Raw genomic sequence first — 27,633 nt, 5'->3', positions numbered from 1 at the left:
TATGGTATAGCCCAAGCAGATCCTCTGGCCAGATCACTCTCAAATCCCACTGTGCACCCTACCAAATTCCACCAACCACCCCCACACCAGTGCACACACTAGCATAGAATTTCCGGGCCCAATTCAAGGTGCTGGTTTTGACCTTTAAAGCCTGAAATGGCTTGGGACCAGCATATTTGAGAGATCGCCTTCTACCATATATTCCTGCCCGTTCTCTTTGATCATCAGAGGGGGCCCTGTTGGTTGTGCCGTCATCAAGAGAGGTTAGGGGGATGGCGGCCAGAAAAAGGGACTTTTCGGTGGTGGCGCCTGTACTGTGAAATTCCCTCCCCTTTGAGTCGAGAACAACTTCTTAATTGCTAACGTTCCGGTGAGGCCTGAAGATGTTTTTATTCCAGCAAGCGTTTGATGTCTGATGGCTGCTTTTAACTGTTTTTACTGCTGATTTTATTGCTGCTCATTGTTTTTTACCATTTTATTGCTGCTAGTTGTTTTTTTTACCTTTTTATTGCTGTTATTTTAATGTATTTTATGACTTTTAAATGTTGTTAGCCGCCTTGGGTGCCCTCCGGGGAGAAAGGCGGATTACAAATCAAATAAATAAATAAATAAATATGTGCACCACTACCCCCTCCACCACCAACATGCGCCAACCACCAACCTCGCTGTCTTCATCCTCCAGCTCTAGTTTGCCACCCATTTTTTAAATGAAGTGATCCAGTGGGGAAGCTCCTGGGAGTGATAACTCTTGACTTCTAGCACTCCATCTGTTGGAATTTGGATGCAATGCCACCTGTAGGACTCTAGAGGGCAGCGTACTGTCCAGACAAGACCTCTTCACCTGTCTTCTATGGTCCTTGCACGAGGTGCGCACTATTTCCTCAAGATTATTGATCTTCTTTTTTACACATTCTCTCTTCCTTTCACACCATCAAAGCAGGAGGATGTGCTCTGCTTGGGCTCTATGCCCACCAGGCTCTTCCCCTCCACTCACACGCACACACTTCCACACAAAGAGAACAGTATAGAGAAACCTCTGTCGTGCATTGTACAAGATACAGTGGCAGAGATGGCGTGAAGAGCAATTAAGCCCTCCCCATGCTGAAGTGAATGATTCAGCTGTACCCTGAAGCACACCACTTTTGGTTCGTTCTCCATTATCAATTGATTTTCAAATAAATAGATTTGTATTTATTGCCTTTCCCTAGGTAACAAAACCCGGTGCCCAAGGCAATTGACCAAGAACATAATAAAAAACACTTAATAAAATCACAATACAGTATCTATAACCACAGTAGCATACATTAAAAAAAAAATCTTAAAATGGCAGCAAACAACATTCTGTTTTGCATTCACAATGTTTTGAATGTTGTTCCAAAGTGAAATTCTGTTTGATTTCAAACAGAATTTCTCAAGCAAGATTTGCAATACCCAGGTTTTATCCTGAATCAACTGAAGGCAACAGTTCTGACAGGTTTCCTTCAGAAAAGTGCATGGTGACCCCGATACTTACAGTGCTATGTTTACAATGCTCCTCCATTTCTACTATCCCAGTTTATATCAGATTGTAACCTGGGTAGTGCAGCCAACTCGTAGTACTGCTGTTATGAAAATTAACCAGGAAGGACAAAGTTTCTCGTTCATTCTTACTGCCCCACATGGCAAAGCTATTGTAAAGATTACCAAATGAGTGGAGCAGTCTAGGATACTGTGCTATAGATGCTAATTATCACAAACAGCCCAATCCTATCAAACTTGCCCACTGATCCAGCCAGACCACTGGAGTATGTCTGGTATCCTGCAGTGGGGGGCAGTTCTGCAGGTTTTCTCTGGGTAAGGAAACATTCTTTGCCTTTCCCTGAGGGTAAGCCTCCACCAGGGATGGGCAACTCAGCTCGGAAAACTCGGACTTGAGTCGCCAAACACACATTTTTGGTGACTTGTGTGGATTCAAGTTATGCAGGTTTTAAAACCAGAAGTGACTCAGGAGTTTTTCTCGGGAACAAGTGGAGAACTCAGGCTCGAAAAGTCTTTCAGCCCACCAATCCACCTGGTCTCTCTCTCTCTCTCTCTCTCTCTCTCTCTCTCTCTCTCCCTCCCTCCCTCAATCTGTGTGCTAGCTTACTTTTTTATGGCTTCCAAAGGACCTCGTGAGCAATCCAGAAGCTGGGGCAAGCAAGGGTCTTGGAGCAAAGAGGGTAGGTTGGCTCCAGGAGGCAGGAGCAGGGGGTGGAGGGGAGGAAGGACACTTAAGTTTTGTTTAAGGAGCCCACCTGTGACTTTTGTCCCCTCACTCATGTGCTGCCCATCTCCCCCCCCCCCGTTCCCCGCCTTGCCAAGCTGGGACACTTCCGCATCCCTCCCTGTAGGTCCATCCATGCTCAGCGCTCCTTCTGAGGGTGGAGTCAGAAGTTGTGAAGCCAACAGGGGTTCGTGACTGGGGTTTGTAAGGAACCGATCGTCCCTTTCTGCACTGCTGCACTCACATGAAGAACAGCAGAGCTTTCATTTACAGATGGGATGGGGACATCAGGGGAATGTTAAATCAGAACTCACACACACACACACACACACACACACACACACGCATGCACGCACGCACGCGCACACACAGACAGACAGACACCCCTGCCAGCAGCTCTGTTTTTTCCATGGAACTGCTCCTGACTCATTTGCCCAAAAAAACTCTGACTTGCATGAAACAGAGTCCCCAAACACTCTGGAGTAATTCCCACAGCTGCCCATTAAGACTGGAGCATGAGTCAAGTCAAAGGGGGTGGGGGCAGGGCTAGAAGTGAGTCTCACCACTGTGGGTTGGCACATCCCTGGCCTCCACTACCTTAATGGGTCTACTCATACCTGTGCCAATGATTCTGCTTGCACAAGTCTGACTGGATCCAGGAAGACAAGATCAAGGCCAGGAAGGGAGATAGGATATCAGCAGTGCTGCAGCCACCAACACTGCCCCCCTCCTGGCTTCGATCCCCCTTCCTTCCTACTGGCCTGTTCCTCCCCTCCCTGTTCTGGCTGCCTCCTGACTGCCCTCCGTGCCAACTGGTCCATCATGTGCTTTCCTTACTCTTTCTCTTGCATGGCCAGCTCACTGGTGAACTGCCCTGCGGTGGTTGCACAGATGTGTATGGATTAGGAGAAAAGACTTGAGCAAGCCGGGTGCAGCGTGGGAGGATTACACAGAGTGGCCCACTGGTGATTCTGAGTCAGGGGAAGGAGCCAAGCCTCGATCAGAGTATAGAGCCTGCCTGATTGTGGAGCTTCAGGGAACCTGGTGGATTAGAGTGTGGGCCAGAAGCAAATTGCAGCAACTGTTACCCTGCACATGCCTGGTCTCGTCTGATCTCGGAAGCTAAGCAGGGTCAGGCCTGGTTAGTACTTGGATGGGAGACCGCCTGGGAATACCGGGTGCTGTAGGCTTATACCATAGTCTTTCGAGACTGAAGGTTGCCAACTGGAAGCAAATTAGCCCCACACAAAATAATGGCTTTAGTCAACAAAATATCCAATACTGACCTCAAGGCTAGAATAGTACTAAATAGACAAGTGGAAAAGCCCAGCAGTTATTCTAGGACCATGTTGCTGAACTTTCATCCTAAGGCACAGGCTCTTCTGGGTCTGGAAGTGGAGTTTATCCATGCAATTATTTGTCTTGGTCTCTCAGCCCTGAGGCAAGGAAGTGAGATGCGGCTTTATAAGTGGGGTCCACCTCTGGCGAAGCCTGCCCTCATGTCATATAACTAAACTTCCCTTCTTTAGCATATAGTACATTTTGAAAGACAATTTACTATCTCTCTGGGGGGGGGGGGGGGGAAGAGAGAGAGAGAGAGAGAGAAGCATATTGCACCATTTTTCTCAGCTTGTAAACATTTGCAGGTAGTGATTATCACCTGCCCTCAGCTTGCAGGCTATAATTACTGAGCCTAGCATTGCAGTGAATAGAACCCTAATCATGAAAGAAGGCTATTAACCTCCAGAAATTTAGCAATATTATATTTTTTTACCTGAAAAAGAGCACAACTACACAATTTTGACACATCTTGTGTGTGTTTGAGTGCATGTATGTACTTGTGCATGAATTAATAAATACTCCTTTTTATTAGCCTTGGAACAGAACAGAAATGTGTTTCAGCTCCCCAAAACTTCTACAGTGATGTTTACGAAAACGACCGGGTTTCACCTTTGTGAGGAATTAATCACGGGCCCATAATGTTATGAACGGGCCCATGATGATGTCAACGGGTGACATCACATTATCACAAAAGCTCTATTCCGAACTGGCAAATTCAATGAGAGACAAGTGGGACTCTGCCCTGTAACCATGGATGCTGTTAGCCTGTGGCAGCAAATCCCTCAGCAATGTGACACTATGAAAAAGTGGGGTGGAAAACGGCATGGGATGGAAGTATGGCATGGTATTGGAAGACAGGTGTGTGATTCATATTGCTCGATCTAGTTGCCCATCAGAAGACTGTGGCCCTAATCCTATTCAACTGGTGTGCTGGTGGAGCACACTCTTAGCCAGTGTGTCAGTCCTTCATGCTGTTGCAAACACACCTTAAAGTACTTTGTGGTGGTGCTGGTGGTGCAAAGGATAGGCATGCCAGCAGGTAAGCCAGACCATTCTCACCAGTGCCAGCAGCTGGAGAAATGCCCACTGGAGCAGTGAGTTTCCCCACTGGGCAGGGGAAATTTCCCCACTGGGCAGGGGAAAGTGGAGGAATGAGGCGGGGTGATGACGGTGACTGGGGAGAGCGGGTCGGGTCCGGGAGGGGGTGGAGTCAGAAGCACTGGTGCACACTGTATGCTATCCCCCTTCCTGGGCCTGATCCCCTGACATGGATCAACATGGACTTGAGCCAGCGATATTACTGACGCAGGTTTGAGTTGACCCATTGTGGCTGCTGGGGCTTGCCCAGGGGGCAAGGGGATAAATGTCTCTATTGACAAGCTAGCTGAAGTGGCTACACTTACTTGGGAATTAGTTCCCTTGAACTCAGTGTGACTTGCTTCTGTGTAAACATGCATAAGATTTGATTGCCTGTCACACATTCCGTTTATCCCCTTGATCTTAGCAGTATTTTCTGATCTACATTTTCTCCAGCACAACCCCAAGTTCACAAGCCGAGAGAAGCCTGGAAATCAGATGTGAAAATTGTGCTACATAAAAAAAAAATGATATTGGCAGTGATCACTACTGCCTAATAGCATAGTTGGAGGTTAAGTTGAAGGTTGTCAAAAGAAGCCAAGTCGCTCGTCAGTTAATGTGGCGCTGATGAAGTGACAAAGAACAATTTCAGCCCCGGCTTGTGAAATTGATACAAAGGCATTAGACAAGGCTGAAGATGAAATGATATGGAAGGAGCTGCCGAGGAGCAGAAAGTGGCAGATTTCACTGCTGAAGGAGGAAGAGTGGGGAGCTTTCAACTCGGCGGCAGATAGGAACCAGGCAAAGTATGAGCACGAACAAACAAGCGGCAAGGAATCAAAACTGCAGTTAACAAGGCAGTGTGCTAACAAGCGCTGAGAAATCATGCGGAATGCTTGAAGGGATAACAGAATTTAAAGAGCGAGAGCCGATGAGCCGGCAAGGAATTCTCTGACAATTTCTGCCGCAAAGCCCTTGGAAGAAATGTGCATATATGTGCATGTGTGTGTTGAGAGTTGATCAGCATAACCAATGGCATTGCACTATGAAGGCGAACTGCATTTCTCTCTCTCTCTCTCTCTCTCTCTCTCTCACACACACACACACACACACACACACACACACACACACACCCCTTGACAGTGGCTTGACTAGGTTTGCATCACCCATTTTGGGAGGCCAGCCTGTCACCCCTGTGATGGATCTTCTCCCCAGCAGTGGGCGATGCACTGCCCGTCAGTGGGCGTGGTGTGTCCTGCCTCACTGGATTTTAAAAATTTTGGCCAATAGTAGTGTCACCTTCCCCCTGTGCATGTCACCCAGTGTGGCCCACACCCCCTGCACCCCCTAGTGATGGTACTCTCCCTTGGGAGACACTTTAGGTCACCCTAAACTCTGCTTTCCACACATTTCCTCTTCTGCTTGCTCCTCATCCTCTGCCAGCCTATTTAATATTGAGGAACAAGCCAGGAACAAGAGGTGGAGGAGGTGGCAATGGTAGGTAAGCTGGGGTGCACGGCCCACAAAAGGGGATACAGGGGGTATATTGTACCCAGGCCCAGGGTCAAAAAAGGGGCCTAGTAGCCAAAGGAGGGGTGTTGGAGGGAATCTCAGAAAATGATTGTATATATTGTGTGAAGACCAGCATTCACGTTTTATGTAAGCCGATACAGTTTTATATCTCGTAGTTTGTCAAAATTATGATCCAATGATGGTATGAAATTATGATCCAATGGAGAAGGGAAGGGGCCCCAAAGAAACTTTGTGCTGCCTGATGAAATTCCTCTCAGAGACCCTGTTGGGGTAGCAAGGCAACATACTACCTCAGGTGCAAGTGGGAACTGGACCAGCACTGAAGGTTCTCTTCCCAAATCCCATGAGGACTAGCTCTTTCAGAAGACAAAGGGAGGTCAGGTGGGAGAAAGGAAGTGAAAAACCATTAACCAGAGAGCAACAAGTACTGGAAGGGGGAGAAAAGAGAAATGGCAGCCTACAATGCAATCTGTAGGCCTGCACTGTATCCAGCACAAAATTGGGGCCAGAATCAGCTCAGCCAGAGGCAAGGCAAATCTATCCTCTTACCCCCAGAGAAGCCACCACAGCCCCAATGGGTTTCCTCGAACCTGCGACACCTCAGGAGGTAGCACAAGTCAGAGGAGAACGGAGCTGCTCCATGCTGCTCGGGGAATGGGGTTGGGATCCAGCATAACTGGGTCCAGCTATAACTGGGCAGATCCGAGGGAGGGGGGCTCTCGGTGTGTGGCCCCTCCCAAACTATCAAGCCAGCAGAGAAGGGAGCCCACTGGGGTGGGAAGCAGCCTAAGCAAGGCTGGGAGCCCAGGTCTACCCACCTTGCAGAGGCAGAATGGGAGCCCAGGTCTATCCAGCAGGTAGATCTGGGCTCCAAGTCCAGGTGGGTGTCCAGATCTACCCGCCCAGCAAACTTCAGCCATGAAGGCAAAAGTTCAACTAGGAGCCTAGGTCTACCCACCTGGTTGACCTGGGTTCTGGAGTTAAGGTAGTGCTCATGCCCCCCCCCCCAACACAAACACTGGATCTACTCCTGTCCTTAGCCCACTGTCCTCCATGGGTTCCCTCCAATCAGGGCAGGCCCTGAGACAGTTGCCCTGCCACTACCAAGTGACCGCTATAAGGCGGTATCAGGGATCAGCTGGAGGCCTTTTGCTAGTGCAGCAAACGCCAAAGCCATGAATGCTTTGCAAGTTAATACTAGATTAGATAATTATAACTAGATAAAATTTAAGTTAGAACCAAGCCCAAAGTTCTCCATGGAAAAACTTTGGCTGGAGTTGGAGTTGGAGGGGGGGCTAGAGCTGGGTGAAATGGCTGCCCCAGGCTCATTTTTTGTTGTTGTTGCCACCATGGTGGTCCTCCCAGAGATGCCCATTTTCCCCAAAACCCTCTTCAGAATAACACTAACAGGGGAATCCTATCTGGCCTTGCAAATGCAGAACAGGCACACACTGATGCCAATGTGGCATAAGGAGGCTTGTGGCATTGGTGGAAAGGCCTGTGCCAGTCTGCTGGTCCCAGTCGAAGGCCTGCGCTTACCAGACAAGGTAAGGTCCCTGCAGGCTGGCACATGGGTGAGCGTGGAATGGGGAGGGGGAAGATCTGGAAAGGGGCAAGGACAATGGCAGAGGCCTCCGCAGTATCCCACCTCTCTTCTTGAGCCTGATTTCTCAACATGAGGCTGCTTGGATTTTTGCCAGCTATTTTGCTGGTGCAGGCCCAAGTAGCCCCATGTTAGGGCTTACTCCAGGAACAAACATCCCTTTACCTCAGGTTGACCTCCAGCAACAACTTTCTTTTCCCACATAGAATGCAGTGGAGGCAAAGGATAGGATTAGACTGTAATGATGAAGCATTCCTTGGGGGGGGGGGGGGAGTTTTCCCAAGGAAAAGGGTACAACCACAGCTGCCAGAAGATATGTCACAATTTTTACGTGCTGCTCCCACTTTAGCCTCTACATACTCCCCCAGTTGCCAAAATGCCCCATTTCATCATAAATGACCAGACAGCAAAAGCCAATGAAATTAAGGATTTTTATATATATATATATATATATATATATATATATATATATATATATATATATATATATATATATATATCAAGATATGGTGATGGCCCACTAGCTGAGAACAAAAAGTTCTGAGACAGATTCATGTCAGACAGTTCTCAGCCATGGTAGTTAAATGAAGCTTCCATGGTCAAAGGCACTATACCTTTGATATCATGGAGGCCATCCACAAGAAACGGACACAGAAAAGAGGCAGAACCACAATCCCTAGAACAGCAACAGATTTCACAAGTGCAGAAGACGCATTTATTGAGTTAATTAGTTGCAGTCCTAACATCTTTTGAGGTAAATGTATTTTGTCGCCAGGATATTTTAATGAATTCAATACAATATAGCAGTGGTTCCCAAACTGTGAGCTGTGGCTCCCTGGGGAGTGATGGAAACCAGCCAGGGGAGCCATGCAAAAAAAATGCCACCCTATAAAATGTATCAGATTGTAACCCTAATGGGGAGCCGCAGCCAATGGCCCAGTAGGTAAAGGGAACCACCAGTCAAAAACATCTGGAAACCACTGCAGTACTGGTTTCTTCCAATGCTTGGCTCCTAAGGGAAACCATGGCTTCCCACAAGAATGTGTTCTTGTCAATCCTGAAATGTACTTCCAGCTTTATAGATGACTTTAGTGGTGAACAATTCTTCAGGGACATCCAGTAAGAAGAATATTTCAGTCCCTGAATGTGATATGAGTTAAGTCCTCATAGACTTGCTACTGTAGCTAATCTCAACTTATATTTCCAATATCTCCTCGCTGTCAAAAATGAACTTCCTTCCAAATCTAGGGACGTCACACAAAAGTGTCCCGGTAAATGTCAGGAATATATGTTCTCCCTTCACGCACAATTATGTAAAACGAGGTTCCTCAGACACTTGTTCCTTCTTCATGTTGATTGTGAAGAAAATTGATACCATCGCAATGGGGTATTGCCATTACTTTTGCTTTACATCGTGGCTTCCAAAGAGGGAGGTCATTTATCAGGAACGGGAGAAATGGAGACAGCTGTAACTCATTCAAAACACATCATTTGAACAGTGTTATTCAGCAGCTCAGTTGTAATGAAACCAGAACCTACTCCTTCAGTTTAGGAGTCATGAATTAGGTACAGACTTTCATTGATCAGATATGAAATGAACTTCAAGGCCCCCCTGGGAATTCTGAAGGCTTCCGAAATGGGTTGTAAGCGAACCATTTCACTGAAAAGCATTTCTTATTGATAAAGCCCAGACGGATAGATAGGGATACTGGCAAGATCCAGTTATTACACTCAGAGAATTACACTCAGTTATTGTGTATAGGTGGTGGTGGGGAGGGACTGTGAATAAGTAAGGGAAAAAAAATAACTTTGATTTAATTCGCTTACGAGAGAGAATGGGGTGGGAAATGCACGAGGACTCTTCTAGCAAATGCAAGAATATATTAACGCAGTTAATATTGGCCCCCAGGGCTTAAGCAGAATGAGAATCTAAAAGGTTACAGTGCACGTTGTTCAACAAACCTTGCCGAGACGATCCCCAGACACTTGGTAGAAAGCTAATATTGCTTGAAATGTGTGTATTTAAGGGATTGTGCAGACCTCCCTTCTTGGTCTGTGTATTTCACTTCTTCCCTTTAAAGTTGTGACTAGTTTGTGATGGAAGTGAGGAAGCAGAGTTAAGGGGAAAGACCTGCAATCTGTGAATGGTCACCCTGTAATAGCACAAACATACTAGCAGCTAAGTCCTACTTCACTTACTTTGTTGACCGCGGGATCATTTGCAGATACAGATACTAGCGAAAACAGAGGGGGAAGGTAGATCCACTTGTTTCCCCTGATCCAGCGAAGAAAGGCATGCCTGCAAATAGGTGTTTGCAAACAGATTGCTGGAGCAGGAACCATGGTAACCCGTGTACCATGCCTTTAGAAGATGCCAGTCCAAACCCTTGAGGACGGATCCCGAGGTGTAGGGGGGATGCAAGCTACTCCAGCGGCAAGAATGCCTCCTCACTGCTGCACTACCTTCTCCTGCATACCTCTTATGAGAACTCAGAGCGGCTGTGAGCAGCTCTGAGTAGTTGACTATTTTTTTCATTTATTCTCCTTAGGGAAAAAAGCAAAAAAAAAAAAAAAAAAGTGGTCAGCCATAAAACTGGAAGTAATTAGCAGTGATGTCATCATGTTACTTCGATTACTTCCAGGTTCCAGAGGCTGACATTCAATGTCACGGCCCCAGGTGCCAGTTTCCCTAGTTACTCCGGTTTGGACCACACAGAGGGAACAACCCTAACCAGGTTTACTCAGAAGTAAGTCCTGTTTTGTTCAATTGGGCTTACTCTCAGGAAAGCAGCCACAGTCAATGGGGATCCCACTAAATAGACCTTACTTTAGTTTGAGGTGATAGATAACTTGGCAACATTTTGAAGAAGAGAGATTCAAAACAATTTTCAGAGTTCCTGTTCATCCCAAGGTGAACAGGAGTAAATTTTCATGGACACTAAAATGAGTTAGTCTCCACCTCCACCACTGCATTACCTGCTCCCGCAAGTTCAGGAAGGTCCACTGCTGGTAGGGGAACACTGCTGTGTCTTGTGGTAGCCCTCCCAAAAAGGCCACTGACAGAGTGCTCTGTGCTCTGTCAGCAGCCATTTTGCAACATCTGTTCCACTGTCACAAAGCACTACGGCCAGCAGCCCAGTCTATTGGGCTGTTAGTGGGATTAGGTTGTTATTGAGAAAAAGGTCAAGTCTTCATGACATGAGGCTTTTGGGCTCCAATAACAGAGGTTCCAAAACCATAGCATGTAGAGCTCGTTCTAAGAACGGGTTCTCATAATATGCTCAATTTGTTCCAAAACATCCAAAGTGGAACCCACCCAAATTAGGAGACATTTTACAACCTTTCCTTCCAATATGATTGGTCAGTTGCTACTATCACTGAGCAAAAGTTGAAAAGTAGTGACTTCCATTCTACTTAGGTCATGTTCTTAGGCTAGCAAGCTTTTGTGTTCCTGTGTCTATCCACTTGATTCTTCTAGAGCAGGTGTCTCCAAACCCCGGTCTGGGGGCCAGATGCGGCCCACTGTGAGCCTCTATCTGGCCCTCAGCCAGCCTCTTGTCCCCTGAAAGCCCCTGGCCCACTTTGCCGAACATGACTGGAATTGTGCTCTGGTTGCATCTGGAGGGTGTTCTATGGGCAAGAGAGGCTGAGTGAATGAGCCCACTCATTCATTTATTCACTCATCTAAGTTCCATCTCTAATTTATTTATATAAATTTTATATTTAAATTTTTTTTCCGGCCCTCAAAACCATGCCAGACATTTGATGCGGCCCTCTGGCCAAAAAGTTTGGAGACCCCTGTTCTAGAGTGACACATACCTCCCAACCAATTGCCTCTCCTTTACTGGGTCAGCAAGCAAACATCCCTGGAGGATTTCACAAGGTACAATGGTGCCTATATCATTCCCAGACCCCCCCACAGATACTGAATTGCACTGATAATTAAATCTCTGGGGGTGGGGGTTTCACACTGCAACCAGTGTGGATTGTCTAGGTGGCAACCTCCCCATGCCTCAGAAGGCCTCCTAGATACTTCTGAAAGGCATTTCTGGTTTGCTGAAAACCTCGAAGTGCATTTCATAGGCTTCCAGGAGGCTCTCTGAGGCGCGGGCAGGTTGTGTGTGACCTTCCTATGCCTCAGAAAACCTCCCAGACACGACATGAAGGCACTTCTGGATGTGTCTGGGAGGTCCTTGAGGCCCTCCAGATGACGGCTCAGCATCTCAGTCACCCACGTTCGAGTCAAATCTGCAGGTGCCAATTCCATGGATAAGGAGGATCCACTGTACATAAATGTACCTGTATTTTAATAAGCACTTTTCTTTGCCCTCCTTATTGATAATTACTGCTTGATCTCTCTCTCTCTCTCTCTCACACACACACACACACACACACACACACACACACAATCTAAATAGCCATGATGCAAAGAAATTGTATAGCGCTGCCCAATGGCAAGGCATCTCGTGATGAGCATCAGTTTCCGAGATTCTGTGCGTAGGAATGCCAGTTCAATGACAAATGCATCATGCAGCTCTGCGCATAACATTGGCTCCATGACAGACAGCATATATGTTGAGTTGCAAGCCTTTGGTATACAGACACCTCACTGGCCTCCTAAATGAGATACCACTCACATCAGAAGCCAGCTGGTGACTGTGCACTATACCTTCCCTGCTTCATGGGGCACTGGAAGACTTTACAGCTCTCCCAGGCTAATTAGCATGCATCTTCTGAACATAAAAGAGAAGGAGGAATAGACTGCAGCTCTGACAGATGGAGGGATTTTTTCCCCTGCTAAATTAAATCCAGCAGAAGAGAGAAAGCACCACAGAGTGGACATCCACAATAATAGGAGCTACATTTTCCAAAACATACGTGCAAACTGCATTTCTTCCGTTCACAACTTGGAAGGCCACAAGGAAGGCTGCCATTCTGTCCGGTGATGCCATCCTTGTTGCAGCGGCAACGGTTTTTGCTGCTGACAGTCAAAGGGAACACATTATGTCGCCTTGCGTCAGCTGCATTTTCTCTACATGCTCATTGCGTTGTCTGTCACTTCCTGTCAAATATACGTGGCATCGTTCCCCGTGCGCCGGTGATTCTACCCAACAAGATGCCCCTGGCAGACATGCCTCACTGTGACATGCTTCCGTTTCAATCAGGCCTTTATGCACATCGGCCACCTATTTTCCAAAAGACATTTCGCAGTCCTGCAGGAATCAGACGTACCTGCAGTCTCCGTGTGGTGGACGGAGGTTTCTTCTCCATGAGACCAATTGTTTGCAAATGATTCTAAAGACACACAGCTGGTTACTATTCCTTTTGTTGTTTTTATAGTGCTCTCTCTCTCTCTCTCTCTCTTTCACCCCCCCCCCAAAAAAAAATCTGGCAATGACAGGGCTGTCGGTACTGAAACTAATTCTGTCCTGACACCTCTGCTTATAAAGCTAAATTGATTTTTTTTCCCCTTTTCTAATTCCTGTATTTACTTCCATTACAAAACACCACCAGGACTCCCACCTGAGTAATGTATTAGATAGCTGTGTAAAGAAGCGGAGCATTTGTGGAGCCTCGCAGAACATGGCCTCAATAAAAAACAGCAGGGGAAAGACAGAGCCAAAAAGGTAAGGGGGGGGGGAAGAGGGAAGGGAACAGGGGAGGAAAGTTAAATGAGATTTTGTGCATTTTTTTTCCCTGGTACATATAAAAATAGGAAATTGTAATTATGAATATTGATGTCATCGCTGCATTCCTAGTACTAGACTTTCAAGGCTAATTTTCATACAATATATCTATGGCTGGTTTTCTTTATGGAGGATGAATTTGGTTGCTACATATGGCACTCCGTCCATCCTCTGATGGTGCATTCTACCAGCACTCCCAATATTGACGGTTCGGGAGGTGGCCTAGGCAGGTGGCTCCGCTGAGGGGTCTGGGCCCTTGGTTAGCACATGACCTGGCGGACACCTGCTTTTAGCAAATGCAGGCAGATGGCTTTTTGCTTCTGAAAAACCATAATGCAAGGAAAACGAGTGAATGTAACAGCAGTACAAGTCTAAACCCCCAAAACAGAAAAAGTTCCAAAAATCTGTATAATAAGCAATGGCCTTTTGGCAAAAATTCCTGGTTTTTTCCCAAGGTTTTGCCCATTTCCCCTATCTTCGGACCGTTCTTACACTCCAGAGGCTTCTGAATCTGAAAAAGGTGGCAATGTACGCACCAGCACAATACTTGCGGCACCAGTGCTTGTGGTAGCAAAGTGCCATGAAGCCCTTTGTGGTGGCATAGCAGTCACTGGTGCAAAGGACCGTGCTGGCCTACATAAGCAGAAGGAGTAGCAAGAAGGTGAGTTTCAGAATGGGATGGAGTAGGGCAGGAAGGGGGCAGAACAGGGTGGGGAGGGTGACAGCGGGGGTTGGGATGGGAGATGGGTGGGTCTGGCCCGGGAGGTGGCACAAGTAGCAGCTCTGGCCAGTGACGCCCCTAGGGTTTGTGTCACCTGGTGCAGGAGGCCGGTGCGTCGCCCCCATGATGGACCTGCCCCCATGCAGTGGGTGGGGCCATGCCCCGGGAGGTGGGCATGGATATACCACAGCCCCACCCCCACTGTTTTTTGGCTATAACTTTTGATAGAATAGAGAGATTTCAACACGGTTTGTTTCACTGCATTCTGCATGAAATGACACATCACTTGATATGCAACATAACGGTATCATTTGAAATGTTGGTGAGTAGCAGTGTCACTCCCCGTGTGCACGTCACCTGGTGCAGCCCACACTCCTGAACCCCCTAGAAATGCCACTGGCTCTGGCATATGCCACATCCTAATCTCCTTCCCAGGATAGATCCACTGACACAAGGCAACATGGACTTGGGCCGGTGTCGAACTCGTGCAGGTCCAAATTACCCCACTGCAGCTGCTGGGATTCACTCTGGAGCAAGGGGACAGTCTCCTGACCCTGAGGAGATCTCGAGCAGCCAAACGCCCTATGCAGGATGCAATGCCGGCCATGCTAGCACCACCGCATTGCTGCATGGGAGCCTGCACTGGATTGGGCTGTCCATCAACCCAGTGTCGGCGCCACTCTCTTAAGATATATCCCATTGTTTGAGCATCTTCCCCCTTGACCAGCAAAGACGTCTGAATTTGAACCAGCTTAGAGGGCCATGAAGCTCACCTTATGTCCAAGGGCAAGCCATTCAGACACACAGGTGACCCCCAAATGGCCAATCTCCAAAGTAAAGTAGGGTAGTGCCCACTGACTATATAAAGAGGGGGTCCATACATCATTTTCGTGTGTTGCCCAGATCCATCTTTAGAAGCAGCCGCTGTTTCATGAAAGGCTCACTGACTCACTAGGCTGCACATCTAAAAGTAGGAACCAGGACCCTGGAACAACCGAGTAATTATTGTACTCAGTTAACCATGTCAGTTGCTGGGGTCATACAAGTCTCCATGATACCCTGGCTGCAAATTGTAGTCTGGACAGAAACATTAGCCCTGTTCTCTCTCCGCACAGGGAGATGAGTGCAGGAGAGGATTTTCAGAGTGTACCACTTATTGCGACCCCCCACCCTCTCCAGAACCAGTATTTGCCTGCAGCAATAAATTCTGAACACAACTTGAGTTTCTCCCCATGATTTCTCCCTTGGATTTTGAAACATCAAGGAGAAGTTGTACCAGTCAGTCTGGAATATAATTTTTTTTTAAAAAACCCTTTTGATTGTTTTGAAAAAATTAAGTGTATAGTATTTACACTTTTTAAAAAAAAGTGTACAGTATTTTATGACATTTTGGAAATGAAAATAATTATCGGTGTTTTACAGTTTTACAAATTTTAGACAAGGTGTAAACATATATGTAGACAGAGCAGTTTTTGGAGTGCTTGTGGAGAATGTTCACACTTAAAACTAATTAAACAGGACATATTTTAGTTGTTTCAAATAAATTCACTGTGAACTTCACTGATGAGAGAGTATGCTGGGTGTGAGCCGGTTATCATTTACGGTGGCTTTATTTATCAGTCAATCTTTCTATTTATAAGAACATGAGATGTGCATCATAGGCTCTGTATTTGGTTCAGGGCTTACTTTACATTAATGTTGGGTCAGTGAAAGGATTTATTGCCCAGGGATACTTTCTCAGGGTCTGATCCAAACCTAAGTGAGCCCAGTGCTGTCTCCACACTACACGGTTGGCAACCTTCAGTCTCAAAAGACTATGATATAAGCCTACAGCACCCAGTATTCCCAGGCGGTCTCCCATCCAAGTACTAACCAGGCCTGACCCTGCTTAGCTTGCAAGATCAGACGAGATTGGGCATGTGCAGGGCATTCTTCAGCAAAATCTGTTAGGATGATCATTGCAGGTGGACTTTCTTTCACCAATATAACCCCCCCCCCCAAACTGGGCAAAGAGGCACCTTTTAAAGTGGTATACTCATGTTAAGCAGGGGGAAAGCAACTGTTTCTCTTCATCTCAGCATGATATCTTTTCCAATGGCTGATGCTGGTGTCTCTTTCAGCATTTCTTTTCAAACCGTGAGCCCTTTCGGGTCAGGGAAACATAGAGTGATTTATTTTGCTATGTAAACCACTTTGTGAACTATTTTTTGTTGAAAAACAGTATTTGAATATTGTTATTAATAATAACAATAATAAGTAAACGTATAAGTATATAATCATAATATTTGTAATCATCACGGCTTGTATAATAATCATCACGGCTTGTAACCTGTGATGGTCTTTTCCTCCAGAAATTTGTCCAATCCCCTTTTAAAGGCATCCAGGCCAGATGCCATCACCACATCCTGTGGCAAGGAGTTCCACCGACTAATTACACACTGGGTAAAGAAATATTTTCTTTTGTCTTGGCATCATCTCAACGGATGAATTACCTGGATTTAAATCCTCTGGTTTCCACTCAGGATGTTCTCCTGACTTACCTCTGTCAGTATTCCTTCTGAACATTTCCATAGACGCTCTATCTTTTGATATGGCCACTGTCTTTATCAATTTCTGTGCATTGACTGTAGCAGCCCAAATCTTCTATTGTTGCCAATAGTGGCGGTCCAGACACTGGATGGTCATCTCTAGTCTAAACAAGAGTTAAAATACACAATACTGTCATGAAGCTCCTCATGGCAGAACGATCGTCTGAAGAACCACATTTAATCATTACAAACATGATTGTTTGCTGTGTTTTAAACCAAACTGGTTTCGCACCTTCGACATTATGCAGATGAGCTGTGCGTATTTCAGGAACATTGCACTTCACCAACAGGCTCAAAAGAAAAAAAAAAGGAGAGCTTAATTTTTAAATAATTAGCTCTTTTCATTTTAAGATGTGAACATCTGCAAATCAGAACTTTTACACGGCAGGCAAAGTCAACCTCTCGGTGCACCTTCAAAGTAAGAGAACAGCTGCTGCTTGCCATTACCACGCTCCAGCGTTTGGAACGCGTTATTGGCAGCCTGTGTTCCTTGATTGAAAAATACAAGCGGGGAAAGCTAATGCGGGATGACAGAGAGAGGAAAAATGCCATATGAACAAAACTGTCGAGGTGTAACACTTGCATATTAACAGGAGGAGTTTAGAAAAAAGAGTTATCTTGCTGAATACATGACAATCAAAAGAGATATTCATGGGCGAATTTTGGTGAAAATGAACCAAGAGTAGCTTCATTACACTGCAGCAGCAAAAGCACAGAAAGAAACATGGTTGTGTTGGATAAGTGAACCCTCTTCCCCCCCCCCCCCATATCTGGGCCATGAATCACAAGCTTCCATCACAAGCCATTACAAAAGATCACTTTTAGGGACATTCTAAGTATGGCTTAACCCCTGGGGGCTGGGGATAAGAATAGGCCCTCAGTTTGGCTGTACTTGTCATAAGAGGCGACTAAACAGCCACTGGGTAGATGGAACTCGTCAGCCTGGGAAGGCAACTCATCTGAGAGAAGGAAAACTCCGATCTCCACTGCCTTGTGGCTACATCCAGTTATGGAAGAGGCTTCAGGAGTCAACCTCGAGGCAAAATCCAGAGCCGGAGTCCCTGAGGCAGTTCATGGCTGAACACAGTCACGTTCTGGCAACTCCTGCGACGCCGCTGGAACCAACCGTATTGGCCTCTGCCTTTCCATTGGACCATTTCAGCGACGTGGAGAGGGGGGATTTGCTGCATGGGTAACAGTCTATCCTCCATATCTACTTTACCCAGGCGTCGCGCACTGGAGAGGACACTCTATTCCAGAACCACCATTCAGAGTGCGAGACCATAGTCTTCCGAGACTGAAGGATGCCAACAAGTATGGCTTGTAATGTTTTGGGATGAGTGTTCTCACAACCCTGCTTTCTCTATGGACTGGTCATTGGGAACGTCTGAGATGTTTGAGTGTCAGGTGGGCTTTATGGCCCGATGACCTGTCTCAGGCCACATTTCCTTTGTGGCCTGTGATGGATCTTATTCCTACCAGCAACACCTTCTCCACCCCATTTCTCTCCTCAGACTTGTGCTGGCAAACTTGCCAGTTCAGGTCTAAGGAAACTCATTGCTGGTTGGGAGGCTTACGTGGGGGAAGGCTTACAAGGCTTATGTAAGGTAAGGCTTACAATCCCCTTTCCCTGCTGTCTCCTGGTCAGCCAGCTCCTCTACTATGGATGCAGTGTTTGCCAGCTTGGCATCACTGTGGTGGGGGGGGGATCTATAAGATTGAGCTCTCAGCCACCTTTTACCATGACCAAGGAGGAAAGGAAGGAAGAGAGGGTTACAGCTGAGTTTGATCAAAGCCTCCTGCAGCTGCCATCTACTGTCTTTAAAAAGCAAGCACAGAGAAAATCTTACTGTCAAAATCTTATAATTTAATTATGATCAATGCGACTGATAAGATAAGATGAAAGGAACATTCTTATGATAGCACCCTTCTGAGTGGTAATTGCTTTGGCCCAGTGGACACTCTAGAGCAGGGGTGTCTAAAGTTTTTGGCAGGAGGGCCACATCATCTCTCTGACACTGTGTCAGGGGCCAAGGAAAAAAAGAATTAGTTTACATTTGAATAAGTTTACATAAATGAATATATTAAAGATGAACTTATATGAATGAATGAAGGTCTTGCAATAGCTCAAGGCCTATAAAAGGCCTTGCACAAAGCAAGGCTGGCCTTTCCTTTGCTGCCACTACTGCATCACAGACGTGAAACAGCAAGCAGTGGAGGGAGACCTCATCCCACAGCTCACAGGAGAGGTCTAACAGTACTTATCTCCACGTATACCCTCAGACTGCCTATGGGTATTCTTGGACATAAGCTGTTTTGGTAGCATATGTCCAAGGAGGAAAAGGGATGGGGAAGTTTACAAGAGGATACAAGATCTGGCATGCACCAGTGCTGCTAGATCCACCACCTCCTGCCCCCCCACCCTGGTTCCTCTCTGCTTGCTGCCCAAAAATGCCCCTGTTCCTCCCACTCCCTACCCTGTCCCTCCCACTACCTGCCCCCACTGCTGCCTTACCTGGTGGCAGTGGACAGTGTCTGGGTCCTGATGCTTCTGCCAGCAGAACATGTGTTCTGCTGGCAGACCCTTTCTGATATGTGTACATGCCATGTGTCCAGGTCCCAACTAGGCACCCATTAGGTCAGAGGCGCCCCAAGGGACAGCAATTACCCTCCAGGCTGGCGGCCCCTCCAGTAGGTCCGCAGAGACCCCATAACTAGGCCCACTGCCCAGAAAGGCTGAGCACAGCTTAGGCCAGCAAACCCTTTATAAGGCAGGTACAGGCCAAGGATGAAGGTCAGTGGTTGTGAGGAGGTTGGCTGGTGAGGAAGCTGGCTTGCCTATGAGCCTATAAGGAGCCATGAGTGGGGAGAAAGATACGGGTGAGGCAACCCCCCACCTCCATAGCCTCTCTGAGGCCTATCACTGCAAAGGGGGTGCTGCCCTCTTTGCCTGACAGCCGTGACATGCACCCCGCTTAACCTGACACCCCTGGGGTGCCAGGCATCCCGCCCAGGGCCAGACATGATGTCTACACTGACATGGACAAAAGCAGAATGGCCGAAAAATCCAGTTTTACAAGATGGGACTAAAATGATACACGTGGCAGCCCATTTACATGTACAAGCTGTTAATGGATGTTGTGGGTGAGGCGAACATGCAAAATGAGCCTTAAGTTGAAAATATATATACATTTCCTCAGCTTCCCAATTTCCTGCACTGAATTTCAGGTTTTGCTAGTGAAAGGCCAGCTTCATTTTGCCCTCCTTCCCTTATGACAGTGTACCCCTGACTACTTTGCTTTAATCTCCAGATGCAGGCTGATCAAAATAGTTCTAGCTCCATGGCAGCCTGAAAATGTGGCAAAGACCACCAAGACAGTGTGACAGAGAAACACAAGGACGTGTACCGCCTCATGACCCCTTGAGCTATCCACATTTCAAAAAGACTTCCATTTTCCGTGCCATTTAGAGGTTGGGTCCTTGAGAACTGTCTCTTCGTATCAGCTCATTCTTGGTTGTCTTTCAAAAGTGAGCCTGGACAGTCTTCAACTCTTGGCAATCCAAGGTGTCTTTTCCTCTCCTACTGACAGAAACAGGCTGCCAGTCTTCAGCTGTGAAATCCCTTGGCTGTCTTCCATTGACTTTATTTTTAAAATCTTTAAATAGCTGTTGTCCTGTTTTATGAGGAAGCCTTATTAATATTAGTAATCTTCTTTCCTGCTTCAGAAAGCGTTGTTTATTTTTTTTAAAAAATGCTTTGAACTCTTTCTGGGGCGTGACCCTGACCAAAAGCCTCTTCCAGATTCAACAAAAAAAACCCCATCAACATCATATTTTGGTAGGGGAAAAAATCTTTTTAAAAAACAATGTTTTCACATTTGAAAGCTCCAAAAATGTTTTCTCAGAATCAAATTGTGATTTCTCAGGTTTTTGAAATCGCAGTCTTCTTCTAAACAAGTGGTTTTCAACCTTTGTCATCTCACTGCACATTTACGAGGCACTAAAATTATCAAGGCATGCCATCAGTTTTTTTGACAATTGAAAAGACTCACCATGCTACTGGTGCGGAGCTCACATACCCCAGTGCCTTAGTAATGAATGACCCACCCTGAAACTCCCACGGCACACCTGTGGACTGTTTGCGACGGAACCATGGTTGAAAATTGCTGTTCCAAACATTGGTGGAACCACTCAGGACCATCAACCAATGGTTGAGGACCTGCTAATCTCTGGTACTTCCTCATTGGGCAGGGAAAAGTTCCCTGCCTGCTATACTGGAGAGCCACTGCCCGTACACGTAGAAAATACTGACCTGGATGGACAAATAGCATGCAGATGGACCAATAGCTTGATTCAGTGTAAGGCAGTTTCATTCATACACATATCCCATTTTTGTTGACTATGCTCTTAATTCTTCAGTAAATAAAAATCTTGACCAGTAGTCATTGCCATTGAAATGCAAACCCTTCTTCCATGTAAAATTTAAGCATTCTTAACTTGGTTGGATGAGAATTCAGTTAGGACATCATGTATTGTCATATACAGATTTTTTTTCGAACTGTGTTCGTGGATATCGTTTAAACACATTGAAACTCTAACTAAAACAGCTCAAGAAATATTTTTAAGCCTGTATAAACCTGTCCATTGGCCCCCTCTTTTGGGTCGTGTCAGATAGTTGTGTGTGAGGGCACAGAAACCCTAATTGCTTCACAACTATATTTCAATTCAAACCCACATCCCATCATATTTCACAAAAGAGGTAGGCAGAGAGTTCATCAAGGCTCTCCATCTTAGATAACAATGTGGCCATTCTTTAACACTGAGGATGTGAAATTACACTTCCCTGGTGTGTTACAGTTATAATGTGGTTTCAAAATTGTATTCAGTCCAGATAACTCCAGGCCAACCTATGTTATTGATTGTTGAGCAGAAGTGTACATTCAGAGGAGAGTTCACCAAGTTGCCCTAAAATCACAATTGCCCTAAAATCAAAATACAAGGCAGTGCTCACACCAATTTCTTACAGGCGTAATGACAGTGGCTGGTTATTAAACGGTTATTACAGGGGGATGATGATGATGATGATGATGATGATGATGATGATGATGATGATGATGATTTTCACAGAGTCAGATAGATGTTATCATATCATCATCATCATCATCATCTTCACCTAGGAACAACAGAGAACGCCCTCCTGTGCAAACCCACCAAACTCAGATGGAGGCCAGATAGACAAGAATACTTATTTTCTCTCTCCATGTTGAATGCAATAACTTGTTTTTTTTTTAATGCATTTGTTTAAAAAAAAAAAAAAAAGGTTTCCACAGTTATACATACAAGGAATAATGGTTACATTCAGTAGCTGATGAGAATTTATTTGGAAAAAGTCTACAGCAATCTGATTACAATGACTTACAATGTATTAAAATCTTTGAAGCCTGAGGCTAAATTTGACTTGAGGTCCCAAGGCACGCCACTCTCATCAGACACGCTACTCTCATCAGACATGCTTTCATTTTTCCCCTCGTCCATGGTAAAAGGGATTGCTCACTAAAACTGGCTGAGTGTTTTTTAATATGAATGACAGAAATTTTTTGTGACATTGGGGAATAAACAATGCAGAAAACCTCAAAGAAGCAAGAAAGCACCAAGGGAGGAGCTGAGAAGGGACATGTTGTGGGATTTCTGCCATTCTGGGTTAGACTGTTCCATAATTTGCTCCCCATTTATCAAGCTTTCACCTGGAAAGGATATGCATGCAGACAGCAGGAGCCTTACAGCCCAAACCTATGTTTCCCTAGCACCCAGGACTACAGCAGTGTCAAAATGGCGACAGCTGTATCCTATGGGGCCAGGGAAGCTGCACCAGATCCTTTACCCCATGTAACATTCAGGTGGCCTCGTCTCCTTGGATCTGCACCTGCTATTGAACTGGCGCAGAACCAAGGAGACCCATGTTGGGTTTCCCGGCCTGGGCGGAGGGGTTAGGATATGATGGCAGAGTCTGCCGCCATCTCTGTCCCCCTCCCGAGCCCACTCTTCTGCTTCCCCCCCTCTCCCCACACAGTTCTGCCCCTGCCCTTCCCCCACCCCAAAATACCCTGCCACCCGCTAGCAGCCATCCTTACCATCAGGAGTTTGGTGGCACGTCAGTGCACTTTTGCGACAAGCTGGGTCAGCAGTGCTGGCAGAGCACAGCACCGCAGCCCATAGGATTGGGCCCTTAGGCAGAAAGGGCATTATGCAAGCAGCAGGAGGCTTATGATAAGCTCCTAGTGTCAGGGCATCCAACCCCTTCCCTCTATGCTCTGAGGCCATGGGGTGACACCAATAGGGCACACTTTATTCTCAACCCCCCATGGACCCACTGCAAGCTCACCCATTTCTCTGCCACCCCAGACAATGATTTGGGTCCCCTGGTGCTGCACTTGGGTTCTGTTTTTGAACTTTTGCATGACTATTTTTTTTTAAAATTATATTTTGCATGCACACATGCTTAATTGGTTGTGTTGTTTTGATTACCATATTGTTAGCCAGCTTGGGCCCCATAAACACAGGAGAAAGGGCAGGATATGAATGCTTTAAAATAAATAAACAAACACAAAACCAGACCTGTATTGGCAACCTTCAGTCTCGAAAGACTATGGTATCGCGCTCTGAAAGGTGGTTCTGGCACAGTGTCTAGTGCGGCTGAAAAGGCCAATCCGGGAGTGACAATCCCTTCCACACCGGGAGCAAGTGCAGTCTGTCCCTGGTCTGTCTCCCTGGCTATGGGCCTTCCTTCTTTGCCTCTTTGCCTCAGACTGCTGGCCAAGTGTCTCTTCAAACTGGGAAAGGCCATGCTGCACAGCCTGCCTCCAAGCGGGCCGCTCAGAGGCCAGGGTTTCCCACCTGTTGAGGTCCACTCCTAAGGCCTTCAGATCCCTCTTGCAGATGTCCTTGTATCACAGCTGTGGTCTACCTATAGGGCGCTTTCCTTGCACGAGTTCTCCATAGAGGAGATCAGTTTATAATGGACGTTCATAGACTAGAGACATTCGCACACCATGTGGTTGTTTTGCAGGGAGCCTCACTGCAGCATGCAGGTGGCCCCTCTCCCTTCTCTTCGGAGCCGTTCCAGGCAGTGGGAGCAAAACGGAAGCTAATGCCTCTGTTTTGCTCCCATCACCCAGAATGGCTCTGAAGGGGAGGGGGAGAACCTGACGCGGTGAGGCTCCCTGCAAAACTTAGTGCTTTGCAACCCCTCTAGCTACGCCACTGCCTGTAACCGCACAAATTTTCTTGTTCTTTAGTGGGGCAATACATGGAATGATGTTTCCACTCTTTAGTGGTGGCAGTATAAGTTGAAACAGGGGCTAGGTCTGCACTTGTATACGTACGTGCCAGGGACTAGGTTCTATTGAACTCAATGGGAATAACTTTTGAGCAGCCATGAGAAGGATTGGACTGTAGGATTGGACTGTCATTTCCAGCTAGACCAGGGGTCTCCAAACCCCGGCCCAGGGGCCAGATGTGGCCCGCAGCAAGCCTCTATCTGGCCCGCAGTCAGCCTCTGATCCGCTGAGAGCCTCTGGCCCAGTTGACCAAACACAACCAGAGTTGTGCTTGTGGGGTGGGGAAATGAGGGTCCATTTAAGTGTGTGCTTTATTTCTTGGTCTGTGTCGGTGCTTGGAGAAGTCCTGGACATTTGAGCCCATTCATTTATTCATTCATCTAAGTTCCATCTCTAATGTATTTATTTAGATTTTACATTTAATTATTTTTTTTCCGCCCCTCGACACTGTGCCAGATATTTGATGTGGCCCTTCAGCTGGAAAGTTTAGAGACCCCTGAGCTAGACAAATACTGATTTGAAAGTGAATGTAGCCTTAAAAGGCCACAAAATATTATGGCATAACACTGAACGGCAAAGTGCTGCCAGCAAAATCTCCACAAGCTTGTACTCCATATTGCTCAAAGTCGGGTCTGAAACAACAGCTTCTTATGGATGAAACAGGAGGAATGAGACATTGTCAGTTTAGAAGCCTGTGAACTTATTTTCCTGCTTTGTGCATTAAAACACCTACCGGGGAACGTATTTGTTTAAAACGGTGATTATATCTCATTATAAGCTTATATTTAAGAAGCTAATATATACTTTGCCAAGCACGGCTTTATCACCCTTTACCGCTGAAGTATTATAATCCTACTCAGTGTAAATGGATAAAATACCAAGTAGAGCTACTCCCGATGGGCCATACATGGACCTCGTTGAATGCATTTGCTTTGTTAAGGTTCTTATTAAGGACGACATTCACTTTCTCAGGCAGCATACGCATCTTTTAAAAAGTGATTTCTCTGCAAATCCTGAAGGAGGTAGGTGGCCAATTAGCTTCTTAGTGGTTTTGTATTGGGGAAAAATGAGTGACTCATGAATAGTAAATTTGAGTGGTCGCGTTCGAGTTCTGGACACACAAACCATGAAACGTGAAATAAATGGAAAATGGAGTCAGTTCTTTGAATTGATTCTCTCTGGCTAAATTTAGGTATATTGTGTAATATCTGAAGCATCTTTTAAGCCAGATAGCAAAACTAAAAAAAAAAACAACCAAAACTAAAATAAAATAAAACCAACATTTCCAGTACAGCACAAACAATCAGAAAACATTATAACCTATTTTCTATTCCTTGCTGTCTTGAAATCTCATTATCTAAAAGAAGTCTGCAATCCTAAATATGCTTATTAGGGAGAACCCTAGTACCCCTGCTAATTGGGTAAGAGGCACTTTTTCAAGTGAGTGCTCCTTTTTTTTTTTTTTTTTTACCACCTCACCCCAGCAGTGTCTGTTTTAGTGGCTGTCTGCTGGTATTCTTTTTGCATCTTTTTAGATTGTGAGCCCTTTTGGGACAGGGAGCCATTTAGTTATTTGATTTTTCTCTGTAAACCGCTTTGTGAACTTTTAGTTGAAAAGCGGTATATAAATACTGTTAATAATAATTAATAATAATAAGCTCCTTTGAACAAATTGGGATTTGCTCCTGAGTAAGCACATATTGGCTTGTGCTGTAAGATTCTCCATATACAGTGTATTTTGTGGTCTTTTCAAACTGCAATCCTCTAGATAAAATTCCCAGAGGGGGCAGCCCAATACTAAGCCCGGCGGCGCCCAGGGCTCCAGTGGTGCCAAAATGGCTACAGCTGGATCCTGTGGGCACCGGGCTAGCACCAGGAGTCTCCTCAGGAGTCTCCCATTTGTATCCTTACCTGGGTAATGCAGCCACAGAGTCAATGAGTCTCCTCAGATCTGCACCTGCTTTTGAGCAGACTCAGACCCAAGAAGGCCCCTGTCAGGCTGCCCTGGCTGGGAGGGTTGTTAGCGTACAGTGGCAGAGACTGCTGCTGTCTCTGCCCCCCCTCCTGGACCTGATCCACCCCTACTTTTGCCCTTCCTCTGCCCCATTCTACCCACTCCCTGCCTCCCCCCACCCCAAGAAGACTTACTGCTGGCCAGTGCTGGAGGAGTGCCGGTTGGCCATCCACAAGATGCTGAGGCCCAGTTCCAACTGGTGGTGGTCCAACATCAGTGGCTCCTACTCCCTGGGTACCACGGGTGTGCCTTACGGCACATTTGCAACACCCAACACCAGTGCTGGAGCTCAGTGCTGACAACTAAGAGGAGCTAGCATTGGGTCTTCAGTTCCATTTATTTCAATGAGCAAATAACATTTCCTTCCAAAAATTCTTCTTCAAGAATGTTGGATGTTGGATCTGCTCCAGATGGTCTCTCCCTTCCCCCTGCCCTTAGGCAGTGGTTCCCAAACTGAGGATCAGGACCCACCAGTGGGTTGCGATCTGATTTTTGATGGGTCGTGAAACTGACAAGGAAAATGAATTGAACTCTATGTAAACTGAAACAGTGCAGCACATGCATGTTTACTCATGAATAGGCATCTCTGCCTTACAGCCCAAGCCTATGCATGTCTGCTCAGAAGTAAGTCCCATTATAGGCAATGTGGCTTACTCCCAGGTAAATGCGAATAGGATTGCAGCCTTACAGCCCAATCGTGAGCTGCCCACACCGCCCAGGTCCGGCAGCTCCATGGCAGGCTCCCACTGGTTCCTGTGCCTTCTGCACTACCACGGGAGGCTCCTCGGGGGATGGGGATGTTCATCCCCTTCCCCCGGGTAAGGGAAGCAGCCCTGCAATGGGGCTACACACTTCAGTGGCAACCTTTTCGTCGCTGATAAGTAAAGGCGCTCATGTAGGGCGAGCAGCCCTGCCTGAGCACCTTGGATTCTGCGGAGCTCAGCTCCGTGGATCCGCCTCTCCCCTTCCCCTGACACGCCTCCCCAATGCCCCTGGCCATGCCCCACCTCCCGCTGCACCGAGACCACCGAGCCGCGGAACCCAGGCGCCTGCCGCGCACCAGCCCAGCTCTGGCCGGCGCTGGGCTAACTCTTGCGGTAGCCTGGCAGTAAGCCCTGCAAACGTGCCTTATGGCACATTTGCAACTGTGGTCCACGGCGTGGAGCCGCGCCGCAGACCACAGGATCGGGCTCTCAGTCCACATAGAAGGGCAGGCTGAGGTGAATGCAAAATCACCAGAATGGTTCCAAGCCAATGAACATGGAGCTTAACAAATGCTCTAAAAGGAAGTCCCCTCCCCCCGCATAGCAAAGGATAAAAAATTTTAGATTGTGAGCCCTTTTGGGACAGGGAGCCATTTTGTTATTTGATTTTTCTCTGTAAACCGCTTTGTGAACTTTTAGTTGAAAAGCGGTATATAAATACTGTTAATAAATAAATAATAAATAATAAAAACAGAGACTTGAGTGGCTGGTAAAGCAAAGCACTTT

The 27,633-nt window shown here is 46.5% G+C and overlaps 1 pseudogene; it reads left to right on the top strand.

The window, feature by feature from the left end:
* The first annotated feature begins 3,312 nt into the window (after nt 1-3,312).
* On the top strand, nt 3,313-3,432 carry LOC136654826 (5S ribosomal RNA; annotated as a pseudogene).
* The last annotated feature ends 24,201 nt before the right edge of the window (nt 3,433-27,633 follow it).

Source organism: Tiliqua scincoides, chromosome 5, assembly GCF_035046505.1.
Source record: "Tiliqua scincoides isolate rTilSci1 chromosome 5, rTilSci1.hap2, whole genome shotgun sequence".
NCBI lineage: Eukaryota > Metazoa > Chordata > Lepidosauria > Squamata > Scincidae > Tiliqua > Tiliqua scincoides.
The sequence above is the reverse complement of the archived record's forward strand: the minus strand, read 5'-3'. Positions and strand labels throughout refer to the sequence as shown.